At 40.0% G+C, this 16,237-nt stretch overlaps 1 protein-coding gene across 3 annotated transcripts in view; it reads right to left on the reverse strand.

The window, feature by feature from the left end:
* CLIC5 (CLIC family member 5) overlaps positions 1 to 16,237 on the reverse strand; it is a 76,318-nt gene that overhangs the window by 35,098 nt on the left and 24,983 nt on the right. The window lies entirely within an intron of this gene.

Here is a 16,237-nt window from a genome sequence, read left to right on the forward strand (position 1 = left end):
GGCCAGAGGGGACAATTATCATAATCTTTCCTGACCTTTAGCATCATACAAACATAGATTTTGCTCAGCCTGTAGCCAACATCTTGTGGCTGAACTAGAATATATGTTTTGGAAGGGTTTTTGGGAGAGGGACATGCCTCACATAGAGTGGTAGTAAAATCCCCTCTAGCGTCGCCTGTTTGCATTGCAGGGAGCAGCTCTCTCCCAGAGAAGTCGACATCTCATTTCTGGGCTTTTCCAAAGGTACCTAAATTGTCACATCACTTACACATGCAATCTTTTTTTCTTATCTATCAGTTGCATTTATGCATGTGGGTTCAAGAACTGGAAGGAACCTTAGTGACAGGATCTGGGGAGTCAGGACGCAGCAGTATTTAGAAAATTGTGATGATTTCAGTAAAATTCAGTAGAGATGCTGAAGCATCAGCTACTGTTGGTTGTTTGGGGTACAGTGTTGTATCTCATAGGAAGAGGTAATGGCTTTGAACATGAAAGTCACAAATCTTTTTTATTAAGACAAACTTAGAATCATAGTGGTTCTGGTTGGAAGGGACTTCAAAGTCATCTATTTCCAACCCCTCTGCCATGGGCAGGGACACCTTCCACTATCCCAGGTTGCTCCAAGCCCCATCCAACCTGGCTTGGACACTTCCAGGGATGGGGCAGCCCCAGTTTCCCTGGGCACCCTGTGCCAGGGCCCCACCACCCTCACAGGGAAAAATTTCTTCCTAATATCCAATCTAAACCTGTCCTCTTTCAGTCTGAAGCCATTCCCCCTTGTCCTGTGACCCCAGGCTCTTGTAAATATTTTCTCTCCATCTTTCCCACTGGCTCCCTTCAGGTACTGGAAGGATCTTGTCCTGCAAGATATCGATCTCAGTGCCTGTTCATGCTCTGCATATCCAAAATGCAGCTCCTTCATTTTGGAAGCTTAAGCCTGCAGGACCTTATCTGGGATTTTGCCTTTATGTGCCCCACCCACTAATGTGTTATATTCCAATGGAGTAGGTGGTGATGCCCCACCCTGGAAACCTTCAAGGTCAGGCTGGACAAGGCTCTCCATAAACTGATATAGTTAAAGATGTTCCTGATTATTGCAGGGGAATCAGACTAGATGACCTTTAAAATGTCCTTTCCAACTCAAAATAGTCTATGATTCAGTGATAACGTACCTTATGTAATTCCATAAAAGTCATAATTCACACAAAATATTCCCACTAAATTTTCCACTGACTTCAGTGAAAGCAGAGTCATACTTTGGATTCACTAGTTTCTTCCTAATAAATTATTAAAACCACAAGTGCTCTGAAGAAAGAATTTGTGAATACCTCTTATTTAGCTATTCTCAAAGCACCAACTTTAATACTTTCAAATATTGATGATTCTATATGCTGAGAGTTAATTAGATAAAAAAAAAAAACAAAACAAAAAAAAAAAAAAAACAAAAACCACAAAAAAACCCCAACCATTTCCCCCTGGGGAAGCTGCAGAAAATAAAATGAGACAGATCAGTGTCAAAAGGTGTCATAGGAAATGCAAATTCTAGTCAAATTATTCCTGTTTCTAGTGGAGATCAGGTGCAAATACAGGAGTAGTTTCTCCAAAACAAGATCTGTGCAGAGTTCCCATTACAGTACCAGAATCCCACATGAAGTTTTTCTTGTAAGAATCTGGCACACCTGGAATTTGAATGTCTATTAAAAATCTCTGAGCCAGGGGTAGTAATCTGGTCACACAACATATTCTGCAAATGTTGGTGAATTGCAGCCAAATTTCCATGCCTCCAAGCAGCGTATCAGACTAGCAAATAATAACAGCAGCCAGGTGCTGAAAGTCAACGCTGAACCTGAAATAGGATCCAGGGCTGAATTATTTATTGAAATTCCATGACTTTATTTGCAGTCTTAGAAAAAAGAGTCACTTACAGGCACTGCAAATAAAGGTCTGGATGGTGGGTGCTGCTGATAAGGGCATTTACCATATCAGCTGATCCCATAAAATGTCCTCGGGGGGCTCATTTTGTACCTTATTATCATCATAAAAATACTGTTCCTCAGTGACTCTGAATGGGTTAAAAGAGCAATTGGCAGCCCTCAGGAGGTGTCCCAGAGTGGGCAGGACCAGGTCTTCCTCTCTCCTCTTGCCTCTCTGAGGTTCACAGCCCTGCAGAGAGCAGGGGGAAGCTCCATCCCGAGATGTGATGAGTGTTTGACTCCCACCCCAGCAGAACAATCCGTGCTGCAAAGAACCAGCAAACCACAGCCCCAAGCCAGTCTTTGGTTTGATGTCTGCACCTCGGTGTGACTTCCAAGTGCAACACACAATCACTCCAATAAAATAATTGTCAATACAATATTAATATTACTGGTACGTTGACTGAGTCTTATCACCCTGGGAATAAAAATGCCTTATAAATAAATTTTCAAGTTTCCAGCTACACACAGAGAAATAACTATAGAGCTCATTTTTGAGGGGATTTTTTTTTCACTTTTAATCTTTTCTTCCTTGCTGTATTTGTTCATCTGATCATCTACACAGACATCCAGTCATATTTAGCCATTAGAGGGGTGTTGCACTACAAGGCAGTATTTTCTGATGCCACTCCCTCTGAATATTTCATTAAAAAAATGAAACAGAGCAAATTCTGAGTTTATAAATGGAAATACTTGCAGTGAAAGCAAGAGTCTAAGAGACAGACACAAACAGCAAGTAAATGTTCCTTGGGACTCACCTAAAAGCAAAACAATTGGTGTGTTCAATATCAAATGATGAAGAAAATAAACACTGATGCTTTCCAAAAGCTACTGACAAATTTTGAATAAGTGTGTGTATTAGTAAAAGTAGAATTTAAAATTTTTTTTTGCAGCATGTGCTTCTGAATTTAATGAATAATAAATATTGTGAACAGAAAAACACAGATCAATGAGAGGAGTCTGGAACATATTTCTTGTTTGCTCAGTATCCCAGTGCAGGATGATTTCTTAAATTCCTTTTTCTGTAGTGTTTGGGCCAGTTTGAAATGCTTTAAAAACTTTTCATAGGAAATTATTTGGATAATTTTCTCAAAACGAATTTTGACCTGATGCTCAGAGTGAATTTTCTCTGATTTCATTTTATCCTGTTATACAACATGAAAGAAAAAACAAACCCAAAACCAAAGCTTAATTAAGTTTAATTCAATGCTATTAATTGAAATTATCAATTGCACTTTCCCTAGCACCTCTTCACATCTTACTGTCCTTTTGTCTCTGGGATCCTTGATCATGCTGTAAATTTCAAATATAATTTTATTTTTGTTTTACTGTTATCACTCCTAAGTCCCTCATGCTCCAAGTGGAGCACCTCCAAAAAGATCAGCAGCAACCCCAGCATGGTTGTACAGCAAAACTCTTCTCCAGCCTGTTCCTTCCTCTCAAAGCTTTTTCAGAAGAAATCAGTAGCTTTCTTCCAAAAATGTTTCTTGTTTGCACTCTGCCTCCCACAAGAAAATAATCACTTTGTTGATTTATTTCATTTTATGCCCCACACCTTTCAGCCACTTTTACATTGCCTGGCTTCAACACTGGTTTGGTGACAGCAGCCCTGAGATCTGCCCCCAGCTCCAAAACCTTCCTCTGGCTCTTCACTCTGCTGCTCTGATATTGTCACCAGCTGCTTTATTCAAATTAATCAAAACCTTTTCAATATGGTGGAAATGGAGTGTGGCACAAGGGTCATGCCCTCTAAATCTCCTCACCCATTTATTGATAAGTTCACAAGAAGGTGCCACTTTCTCTGGTGACAATCCAGGTGCAGCAGGTAATTGAGAAACCAGCATTTGGCAAGAGAATTTCTGAACATTTTCTACACATTTGTGTACATGTGAGCTTAATTCCCTCAAGTACCTGAATAAGATCTGAAAAATAAGCAATTTTTTTTTTATCTTTACTTAAAATTCTCTTTAAAAGGGAGATTTTTTTTTTCCTATTATTGTAAAAATGTCAAGCCCACTCAGATGGTCTTCCAAAACTAACAAGAGAAATCCTATAATTTTATACTTCCAATGAAAAGCTAAACATCTGTTAGTGCAAAATCCCTCTTTCTGGCAGCATGGCACAAGGTGATTTGTACTAACATTACACTCATTTTTAAAGATCCTAGATATGGCTTTAAATAAGTGTTAAATAAACACTTAAATATTCAAATAATTTTTAATGAGTAAAAAAATTAATAATCTTAAGTTCCCAGAGTGAAAGAGATATCATGGGACTAATTGTAACTTTGTAAAGTTTATATAACTTTATAAAATATATATAACTTTATATATATTATTTACATATATAGAACTTCTTCAAAGTTCCCATCATGGCCACATCTTTCCCCAGCCCTTCAAGGCAGGACCTGAGGAGCTGTCCACAGTCAGCATATTTAAGATTTATTATTATTGTTGAATCATCTCTTTTGAGATAAACTCTGTACCATGAGGCCATTGAGCAGAGATTGTGCTCAGTAAGAGAATGAGGTGTTCCCACAGGTCACAGGGCTGCTGCTGCCCAACAAGCCAGGATGGGCAGTGGATGCCTCCTACTCTGAAACAAGTCTTCACACATCCATGTTCACCTGCCTTTATTAGAAACTGAATAGCAACAAGACCTTTGGAGTGTTTAGAGAAACACGTAATTGAAGATTCATAAGTATGGAACTGAAATACACAATAGAAGATTACATTTGTGCACCCTGAGGAGATCCTTGTGGCTCCATCTTGGACCAGGCTGAGTACAGAGTGCTTAATGCAGAGAAAACATCATTCTTGAACCTCAAGCAAGACCCAGCCCTAGGACTGGATCTAGAGCTTAACTGCAAGACTCAGAGATATTGTTTTTTAAAAAAACAAAACAAAAAATTCAAATTTAGCGCGTCTCAGTACAAGAAAAGGCAAAATAGAATTCCTTATCAAGCAGCATGGGTGAGTGAACACTCAGAATGAAAAGTGAATTTAAATGAACCAAATGCTAATTGAAGACTGAAAATAGACTTAATTTTTAAGGGCATTGTTGCACTGGATCCTCTTGGCATGTCCTGGGCATTTAAAAGAACTAAGCACAGAAAAACAACTAAAATTGCCATTCTGAGAGAACCTGGAACCTGCAAGAATATTCCATGAGTCAATCCCTCTTCATTCAGGAAAAGCTTTTTAAAAATACTATAAATAAAATAAACAAGCAAAACAAGTCTCCAGTTGCACACTGAATCAGCAGCAATGGCTCATCACAAAACACAGGGCAGTGAAAGAAAATAATTTCCCCCCATGATATGCATTTGCATCTGTTTGTAGTTGCCCATTCAGCAGCTAAAAGCAAAAGGAAAGCAGTAACACAACGTGCCTGTTGACCCACACAAATTGAGTCACAATCTAGAAAAACACTGGCAACAATAGTGATGATCCAACAGGGCTGGTTTCTCTGATTTCCACTTGTCTGGGACAATACACAGGTACAGGCACGCACCAGCACACCAAACAACAATAGCTACATGCCCTGGACATCAAGGTTCAGGGTGTTTATTTGGGTGTTAAAGAGTTGTGAGGAGGACAAGCTTGGCAATCCACACAGAGAAGCACCAGCCCAAGCTGAAAATTAATTTGGTATTTTGTCAGGAGTTAATCCACGAGCATTGAGAAGCTTTTACAGTCACTCATCTGTATAAAGGGAAAAGAGAGGAAATTTTATCTGGACATACTCCTGGACTACACAGATATGAAAATGGATGTTGGGACAAACATTTCATAGGGAATGAAGCCAATGTACAGGGCTGTGGCATGACAGGCAATGAGAGACAGAAAGGGAATTCTGCTCTTCTGTCTTCCAGTTTAGCTCTTCCCCATCTCATCTTCAAGGTCTGACCTGTACTGACACAGCGCTCATCTGCTCTGCCTTTGACAGCCCTTCCAAAGTCTGGACCTTGCATAACCAGGTATGATAAGCACATAAGATAAGCAATCCCATATTTAACCAGCACCTAAATTAATCACATTCCATTATCACACTCAGGACATGTAAACATCCTCTCAGCATAATTTCTGTCAAGCTGGCCTCAACCAAATTTGTGCTGTCGTTCAGAGAGACAGAAAGCAAAGATTCCTTCTGTGCTTCAACCAAGCCCTGTTCTGCTTTGTCATGACCTCCTCCATAGCAATGTCCTGCTGGTTTGCAGATTTTCTGGTGTGTTTATTCCTTTATTGTCCCTAACTACATGTGCTTCATTACAGCAAATCTAGTCTTGATCAGAATCGGAGGCAGACAGGGCATGACTTCTTCAGTGATTCATTCCAACAGGTAATCACTTTTACACTTACTATTAAACCTATTCTTTACACTTACTATTAAACCTATTCCTAATCTGACCACATTTGACCTTGACTATTTCATATGTTGCACAGAGAAGTTGTGAAATCCCCATCCCTGGAAGGGATCAAGGCCAGGTTGGATGGGCCTTGGAGCATCCTGGTCTAGTGGAAGCTATCCCTGCCCATGGCAGAGGGATAAGTAGACAGTCTGTAAGTCCATTCCAACTCAAACCATGGTGTGATTCTCTGTTTTGTTATACTTCTTGCCACTATACTAAAAAGACCCCACAGATACATTTAATATTGCAGTCAAGTGATGTCTGCCCTCTTAATTAGGGGAGAGAGGCTGCCTTCAGGATGGAAATCTCAATTTTTAAGCCTTAAATTTGTTCTTCTCTACTTCTTTTCCAATTTCCTAACACACATAAGCTCTGTGTGTTGTTTAAAATAGCCAGTCAAAAGATAATCTAAACTTTGACCCCTCCCTTTTAATAGCAGTGGCAAAAAGAGAAAGTAAAAATGCATGTTTTTAGTATGATTTGTGTGTTTGTTATTGGGCTATTGTAAATTACTGTGAATTACTAAGCCTGAGTGGCAAATGAACACCGAATCAGTCATGCTAAGTGCTGTACAAAACCCAAAAGACACAAGAGCTGTGACTAAAGGACAGAGCACAGAACCAAAGTGAAGCTCTTGCTGGCCCTCCTTGCACAAGGCCATGGCTTCTCAGACCCTCCACCTGTAAAGTACTGACCAGGACTTTACAATGCCTTGGAAATGCTGTAAAAAGGCATCTGTATTTATATTTTACCTCAGGGAATGGCTTTTGCAAAAATAATCATGTTCAGAGGTGGCCAAAGCACAGAGCAGCCTCCTTTGCAGAACTGGGATCTAAGGACGCTTAATTGCTATCAGCGTCGAGGAAGTTTGGGGAATTTCTAGTGTCACCTTGTGTTTGACTACTAAGAATTAAAAAAAACAAAACCCAACACTTTCACAAAAAAAAAAAATAAATCCATCTTCTGAACATTTAAAACTGAAGCTAAACAGTCTTTTCTGAATACAGACAGCTGCTGAACTCAGCTGTCAGATGTTTTCTGAGATGGAGCATACAAGGATTAGCTCACCATACTTTCAACTCCTTTTTTTGCCTGTAGCATCACAGTCTCTTTGGAGGTGATAAGCCCTTTTCCAAGCAGTAGAGCATTACATTTACGTCTTTACCAGCAGCAATTTAACAAAAAATTTTGTCTGCTTTGGCATCTTCTTGGTTAAGAGAAACAGAAACTAAAGCCATTCCTAAATCAAGCGAATTTCCTATGTGCCTAAACCCCATTCCCAAAATCATGAACAAGTTTTAACACTTGAGACACTGGCAAATGGTGAACTGAATCATGATATGTTTTTCTTAGACCAAAGGAAACAAAAAAAATTGGCCAGAGAAGTTGTGGCTGCTCCATTCCTGAAAGTACTAGAAGTAAGGCTGGATGAGGCTCTGAGCAGGCTGGTCTAGTGGAAGGTGTAATTGCCCATGGCAGGGAAGTGGGAATTACATGATCTTTAAAGTCCAACCCAAACCATTCTATAATTCTATAAAAGGCAAGAGAAGCAAAAGAAATAGTTAAGAAATCACTCTTTTATAGTAGTATTTACACAAAGAAGGGGGGGGAAATTACTATTCCCATATAATATCCTTGAAAGTTTTACAGAATTTAAGTAAATAAAAATCAGTTTCAGCCTTGAATATCTGGCCTTGATCATTTTAATTACCTTTTGCAGCAAGCACATACAGGTGAATGCCATGGGCTTCTGTCATCTGCACTGCACACAAAATTAGCTTCTCTCAAGATGAGGATTTAGAAGAGCAAATTGTCACTATCTGAGAACTTTTATCCTTAACATAATGTCCTTTACACCAAAGTAGCTATAGCAGGGACAATTTCAACTCCTACTGTCCTACAGATGCTTTCATACAACACGGCCCTCCTGAAATGCATTTCAAATAGTGTTTTATTTCAGTTTTATTTTTGAGAGGGACACAATAATACTCATTTATAAGGAATCTTTCAGTTTAAGAGAGTCAGAGAAAAAAATCCCATGGACTCATCATTTGACATTTATGTGTGCACCAGCAATCAAGTTATGTAACAAACAGCAATGACATGTACATGCAATCAGTTAGATTAAGTTCTACCCTTAGGTATTAATTAGATAAAATTACTGGCTTTGGAACTGCAAAACACAGCTGGATACAATTTGAATTACTTCTGTTCCACTGTAAAAATTTCCAAGTCTTAAGTTTGATATAAAAAATCATGCCAGGAATACATGATGCTGATTAAACTCCTCAGACATACAAAAACAGATTTTTAAACTCATAGCTCCAGATGAACATATATATATATATATATATATATATATATCCCTGCTACCCTATCTAGATTAGTTTTGCTGCATGTCAGCAACACAGAAGTGCAAAAAAATGGGGAGAACAAGAGACAAGGAAGGAAAGGGAATAAGGAAATTTCCATGTGAAATTTTACTGTGTCAAACAAATCACTTCAAGCTATTTACAAGTACCTAGTGTATCACTTTAGGCATCTGCTCTGATTTTCTACATCATGCAAGATTTATAGATTGGATCCATCACAAAACCAAACCCTTCCCTATCTCAACTGATTCTCCCCAACTTTAGGTCAACCTTAGCTAAAAAAAAAGTATCTTCTATTATTCACTTATAAAACTAACACATAAAGGCACAGCCCTTCAACATCTGCCTGACTCTGTTAAAAAGGAGTAATTTGAAAAATCTACCAGAGCTCCTAGCTGAAAAATGGAAATACTACTAAAAAAAATAATGTTTCTGATACCTCTTTAGCACTGCTGGTGTTATTCTGCTCATATCTCCCACATTTGAAGATTTATGTGCCACACAAGAACTAAGTGATATTGTTGCAGTGATGATCAATGTGTTCTCCTAAACAATCTTTACAGAGCCTTCCATTAAACTCTATTTGACATAGGCAGGTGGATTGATACCGACATTAAATCCTGGAGCACGGGCAGACGTACTTCCTGCTGGCTCTCTTGGAAAGGGTCCCTGTGTATTTTTGGGATGTTATGTCAAATGATCCCAGTGACATTTGCTGTTCTGGATTAGCCTCAGCAGAGCCATGTATTGCCAATAAAAGTTTCCTGAGGACACTGGAGCTTCGCTGTCATCGCTGAACCACGACACAACCTGTGAGCCGGACGAGATGGGAGCTGCCAGAGATGGAAAAAGAGCAACCTGCAGCTAAACATAGAGCACCCAGAGCACACTGGTGGCTGTTTCTAGGTACCAACAATAATAATTATGAATATCACCTGTTCTTCATGGTAAAATTAAAACACAGTTTCTACCCAATTTGGCTGTGTGGCTCAGAAAACCTGGGAAAAAGGAAGGAGCTAGCAAGTGGAGCTTAAACACGATCTCAAATACATTTAGGTAGGCCTAATTCTGCTGCCACTGAACTTAGCAGTACAAAACTGACTTGCTTTTGTGGCCATGACCCAAGCTGAATGTTTCTGGATTCTTATTTTTTCGAATGGATCCCATTTATAAAGGCATGTAAAGAAGGTATGCATATTCAACAAAGCATTGGAATATGTTTCCTTTTAATCAGATGTTTTGATCACAACAGGTATATCAGCAGCATCAAGTTTAATAAAAAGCAAGCAGTCACAGCTGTTTATAGAGGAAAAGCCCCAAACCATGGCAGATCAGGGCATCATTCACCTTTAACCATAAACTAAGGATGAGACCATGAACATAGGCAGAAGACATGGCTAGAAATCCCTTCTTAACTTGACAACCAGTTTCGAGGCAATCCTAAAAACATTCCAGACTAGGTTCAAGGTGGCAGGGATAGTGAATATATCCCTGCCAAGTCACTTTATAAACTTGGCCTCCTTAAACAATTTACTGCCTGTCTCTAATATCCCCATTGTTGAGGCCCTTGTCTTAATGCAAAACAAAACCTGCAAATGCTCAGAGACAAAACAGACACACAGACACTGTGTTGTATAACTCAGGCTAAAACTTCTTTAAAGTATTGTTTTTCTTCATCACAAGGAAAAAAAGCAACTTGTAATTTTAAAACATTTGCCAGGCAGTTATATGGCAATTTAAAAATTTTTTTTAAAGATGTAATTTTAAAGCAAAATTAATTCTTGCCAAGATGAATGTTTTTCCTCTATTTTTTAAATTATTTTATTGAAAATGCATAATAAAAAAACAGAGAAGCAGCAATCAGTCCAGATAGCATTTCCCTGATTTAAGCAGGTCAGAGTTGCTACTGATCTGTCACTCCTGATTTGACAGGATCTTAGCAGATCCACTACACTGAAATACTCAAGTCCCCCTGCATGGAACTTTCAAAACTCATTTACAGATGTTTAAATAAATCTAGTAAAAATACTTTTCTTCCTGTGTCCAGACTACTGGTAAACCTTGTAAATTTTGCAACCTTAATACCAAAGCACAAGGCCAGGATGCTGGAAGAGGAGACTCAGGCTGCTGATCATGCATTGCCTCACCAAAAGCAGTCTGAAGAGATACAAACCATGGTGCCCATCACCTGCTTGGTAGTTCCAAAAGTAAAAAATCAAGATGCACAGTAAACCCTGTGCTCCCATCAGTTCCAGGGTGACAGCTGAGAAGTGTCAGAGACTGCACACACTGTACACATCTGCTCTGTAGGGTGGTTGTGGCTCCTTCCAAATGTGAAAGGCTTGGCAACAAAAAAAAATGTTATTGTCAGTCTTGGAGCACCAAACAGGTTGGACCAGATGTTTCAGTATCATTATTCTTCCTTGTGCTTTTTTTATCTTTGTTACTTCCTCTTTATCTAGAAAATTTAGCTAAACATAGGAATGATTTTGTAAGAAAGGCAAGCTGAGCTCATAATACCCAGGAAATGCCCACACTGCTCAAGAAACAGAAATGAACTTGGAGCCTTCCAGATCTGATTCTGATTTCTAATAATCAGTAAAAAAAACTTTTTGAGGGCAGTCTATGAATCAAATACACTGCAGACCCTGTCTTGTTATAAAGTGTTAAAAGGTTCCTATCAAGTTATCTCTCCCTGTTTGCAAAGCCAGTACTGGTTGTGATAACCCTGAAATTCTGAAACTGAAATCAGTTTTCTTATCAGAGTGACTCTCTTATATTAAAACCACTAAAGCCTTAACAGTGGGGAATGATTGCTTGTAGCAGGTGTAACACTTTTATTTATATCTTTAAGACTATGTGACAACACCAAAATCCAAACCAAAGCTGGTTTAAAATCACCTTCCAGCAGAAATAACTTTCTAAAAAAATCCAGAAAATGCACTAACAAAAACCCAGAAAACAAACAAACAAACAAAAACCACCAAAGAAACAAAAACAAACAAACAAAAGAACCCAAACCAAATACCCCAACTTGCTCCTCCCTGAGATAATTTCTGGGATAATTTTGTCCACAAGAGGGGCAGCAACACCTTCCTGAGAGCAGCAGCTCCTGGGAGTTGACAGAGCATGCTGCTGTTGATGACTGCTCTGTCCCAGCAGCCAGGCTCTCCGACTGACCCATTCATTCAGAGCAGTTTGGTACAAAATCTTGCCATCTCTTTTAGACATAATGCTAACAGACCCAGTCAGCTGGCAGATGGGGACATCTTAAATGTCTGAAGTAGAGACTGTGGAAGTTCAAGGCCTCTGTGACTCTTTTAATTTGTACACTTGCAGCACCTTCACTTTTTCCCTAGAAGGTTTTTCAGTGTGACTGTGGATGAACACTTTGAGAAATAAAGCCTTACACCTTGTAAGCAAAAGCTCTTGTTCACCTAACCTTAGAATGGTTTGGGTTGCAAGGGACCTTAAAGATCATGTCATTCCAATTCCCCTGCCAAGGGCAGGGACACCTTCCTCAATACCAGGTTGCTCAGAGCTCCATCCAGCCTTGTCTTGAACTCTGTAAGGGATTCACAACTTCAGGCAACCTGTCACAGGACCTCACCGCCCTTATATACAGAATATCTTCGTAACATCTAATATAAACCTACCCTCCTTTAGTTTAAAGCCATCCCCCTTTACCCTATATTCCCTTGTGGAAGGTCTCTCTCTGTCCCCTTTAGGTACTGGAAGGTTCTATAAGGTTTTCCTGGAGCCTTCTCTTCTCCAAGCTGTTTTCAGAGCAGAGGTGTTCCAACCCTGTGATCAACTCAATGACCTCTTCTGGACTCATTCCTGTGGGTTCACATCTTCCTTCTGCTGAGGAGCCCAGAGCTGGATGCAGCAGTGCAGGTGGGGTCTCAAAAGAGTGAATCACCTCCCTTGACCGACTGGTCCCTCTGATTTTGGTGCAGCCCAGGACACCAATGAACATACCCCTAACATTAATCCATCAGTGCCACAACAATGACTCCTTCTAGAAGTAGCTGCCTGCCAATTTACCACACATTCTCCTACTACCATGATATCACCACCTTTTCACTATCAGAAATATGGATTAAGATAAATCTTGTTATAGAGTGTTTCTAAAGTAGGAAGATTTTAAAAATGAAATGTACTTTGGTTCACTTGTGGGGTTTGTTTGCTTTCTAGACTGCATTCTGAACAATGCACTCTTCTTTGCCTCATGTTTTGTTTTCCATGGGTACAATGTATCTCCCATCAAATTAACTTTCAATATTAGATACTACTCTAATCCTGAAAGGCAAGGAATGTACGTCCAAACACCTGTTTCCATTACAAACAGAAAGAAGCCACAAAAGTCCTGTGGTCCTCCCTTTAATTGTATTACTTCACGTAAAAGGAGCACATTTCAATTTTGCTATCATGCTCATGCACACAGGTGCAAGATTGCCAGGAAAAGCTAAATAGATCTTCCATCAGGGTGTCATTGTCCTTTATACAGAAGTACTTTGCTTCTCCAGCACACAGAGGATTGAAATTAGCCTGAGTTACAACAAGCTGGGATAAGCACAGGGCAAGCACTACCTCCCGATGTTCCCTTCCCCACACTGCTGCCGCCAGCCTCTCACAACACCACACATCAAACCTGTCTCTGTGGCAGCCTCCCCCAATTCCCTGTCAAACAAGTTTAGAGAGGGAATTGCTGCTGGAGAGTTTCAGCATTCAGCAAAGGCCTGCTCACACAAGCTGAGGATCTGATCAAGGCAGCACCACCTCCCTGGCAGACCTCAGTGCTCCCACCATCGCTCTCCTTGTGTCCTGCCCCAGATTTGGGGGGGTTTGCTCTCAAACACACACCTTGCAAGAACAAACACTTGTTCACAAAAAAATACCTCACAGATCCAGGTTAGGACACCGTTAGAAAACAAGTGAAATCAATGGGGATGGTAACAAATAGGTGTGATAACCACTTAACCTGTCCCTGCCACAGCAGCTCAGCTGTGTCCTGGTGGTGCCCAGCCTGTCTGTGCAGCTCAGGAGATCCAGAGCCAACCTGCATTAGGTTACAGAGCAGCTCTTTTGGTTACAACCCCGCTCCCTGCTTGTCTGTCTGAGGCTCCTGCTTGACAAACAGCAAAGGGAAATAGAGCAATTGTGTAACACCTTTCTTTTTTAACCTGAGACAGAAAATGCTTTTATTAGAGACGCTGTGGCTGGTGAAAAACAGCCCTTTCTGGTTTTTTTGGGCTTGTGGAAGATACAGTTTCCACCAGGCTACATCTACTGCCCTACATTTTCTCACTCACCGCTGCATTTTCTGTGTTCCTTCAAGGATGCAGGACAGAACTCTTTCCCTTGGGTGAAGTATCACCTCTATAAAAATCAAATGAGGAATTGTTCATTGATTCCAACATCCTCTGCTGTTAGGACTTGCCTCAAGTGTGGTCCAGTGCATTTGCCACTTGTCCCAATATCTCCCAGTCCTCCAGAACCACTTTTCTGTTCTTTCCAGCCTGGATCAGCCTTCCTGTTCACCTCTCCTTACTAATATCCTATTCTTTGCAGTCATCCTCCAGAAAAGTTTTCACTTGTTCATGATTCTCACATTCTCCTATTTTTCAGCTATCAGCTTGTCTCTCTTTTGGAGGTTCTTCTCTTTTTATTTTTGAACTTCTGAGGTGTATAATTCAATACTCTGGTCACACACTTTACTATAGAACCTCTTAAACTTTTAATTAAATTAATGGCACCTTTCCAAAACATCAAGAATTGCAATTTTTCAACCTAAATGGAAAGTCTCCAGGAAGATACCAATTAATTCTTCTATTCCAGCTCTGAGCTTTATGTGAGTCTCTATGCAATTCTGTAATATGCATTATGCAGGAAGTCACATTACTAAAAATGTTCTTTCTGAAGTTATAAATCTTCAGGTGGTGGCATGGCTTGGTTTAAGGCAGTGCTCATTTTTCCCAGAATCTTATGGATCCAGAGCTTCACACAATGAATCTGGGCAATGACCTTCACTTTAACAGTCAAAGAACCACATATCACAAACATCCATGTCAGCCTCAGTGAAATAGTGCAAGCACTAAAACAAATCAGTAGCTACAGACTTCCATTGCAGCACACATTTGACTGATGATAGAGTGCCAAACAACATCACAAACCTATTTTTTAGCCCGTAAACATCTCCACTAAACTCAGCTTGGTAGAAACAACTTGTAAGAGGTGAGGTGTCTGGCTGTATGGACTCATGCTGGTCCATTTTAGTATGTTAAGCCCTCTGTAAAAAGGAACTATGGGGCTCTTATGAACCTGAAATTCTTGTCAAATCTGTTTGCTACGGAAAAAGGTCTCACTGCTGGCTCAGTCACAGCACCTGCACCTGAACTGACTGGTTTTGGAAGATGTGTGAAGAGGCTGTGTATACACATCATGGATGTGGCTGACATTTCAACTTACAGCCCAAAATATCCATCAGGGAGTACAAAGCAATTACATACCCTCATCTTGACAGAAGGGAGGGGCTGGAATTTGCTTTCCTAATCATTCAGGGCTCTGTTTGCTAAGGGTCTGAGGTAACTCCCACATATTAATAATAATCCAATGAATTTACAGGAATGGACTAGGGTCAGAGAGACCAAACACCTGCAAGTGTTCCAGGCCAAGCTGGACAAGGTTTTAAACAACCTAGTCTAGTGCAAGATGTCCCTGCCTATGACAGGGGGATTGGAACAAGATGATCTTTAAAGCCCCTTCCAAACCAAGCCATTCTGTAATTTTACACATAATTTTACTTCAGCCTCAATGTCTGTAGAGACTTTAAAACACTCTGAACATCAAAAAATCTGAGCACTTCACTGAGACAGAGTTTGCATGAAGTTTGCTATTAATAAAGTTGTAGGTATCATGGGTTTCAACTGTGACACCTATTTTAATGGTAAGGTTTTCACAGCTCAAGACCAAATATTCTGAAACCCTACCACATAACAGGTGTAGTTATTTTTCTATATTTTCATTAAATTGCTTTCTGTTCTCAGTTACCATTCTATAAAACCAGAAGGAGAGGCTGAGGAAACAGACAGTAAAACTGATTTTGTCTTTATTGGTTTGGAAAAAAAAGGAAGTATTGCAGTAAATAATCAGAAGAGTGACAGTTTATCTCAATCCTTACTGTTTTATGGTCCATCAGCATTTCAGACCTGACAGCCTCTACTGAGGTACCAATCCTGGTACCCCCCCAGCTTTCCCAAAAATGGAAAAGAAAGTCAGGATTCATAAAGCAAAATCTGGAGCCTACAGCCTCAAGTCTAAAGTTAGGACACAGAACATTGCAGGCAGCAGGCTAAGAATAACAGGACAAACTCACGAGGAGAGAATTAACAATAAAACACAGGAACTCTGACTCTCCCTCCACACCATTACCTAATTCTAATGTCACGAAGAAGAAAGCAGAGTGAGCGTGTGTGCAG

This window comes from Cyanistes caeruleus, chromosome 2 (genome assembly GCF_971803275.1).
Source record: "Cyanistes caeruleus chromosome 2, bCyaCae1.hap1.1, whole genome shotgun sequence".
Taxonomy (NCBI): Eukaryota; Metazoa; Chordata; class Aves; order Passeriformes; family Paridae; genus Cyanistes; species Cyanistes caeruleus.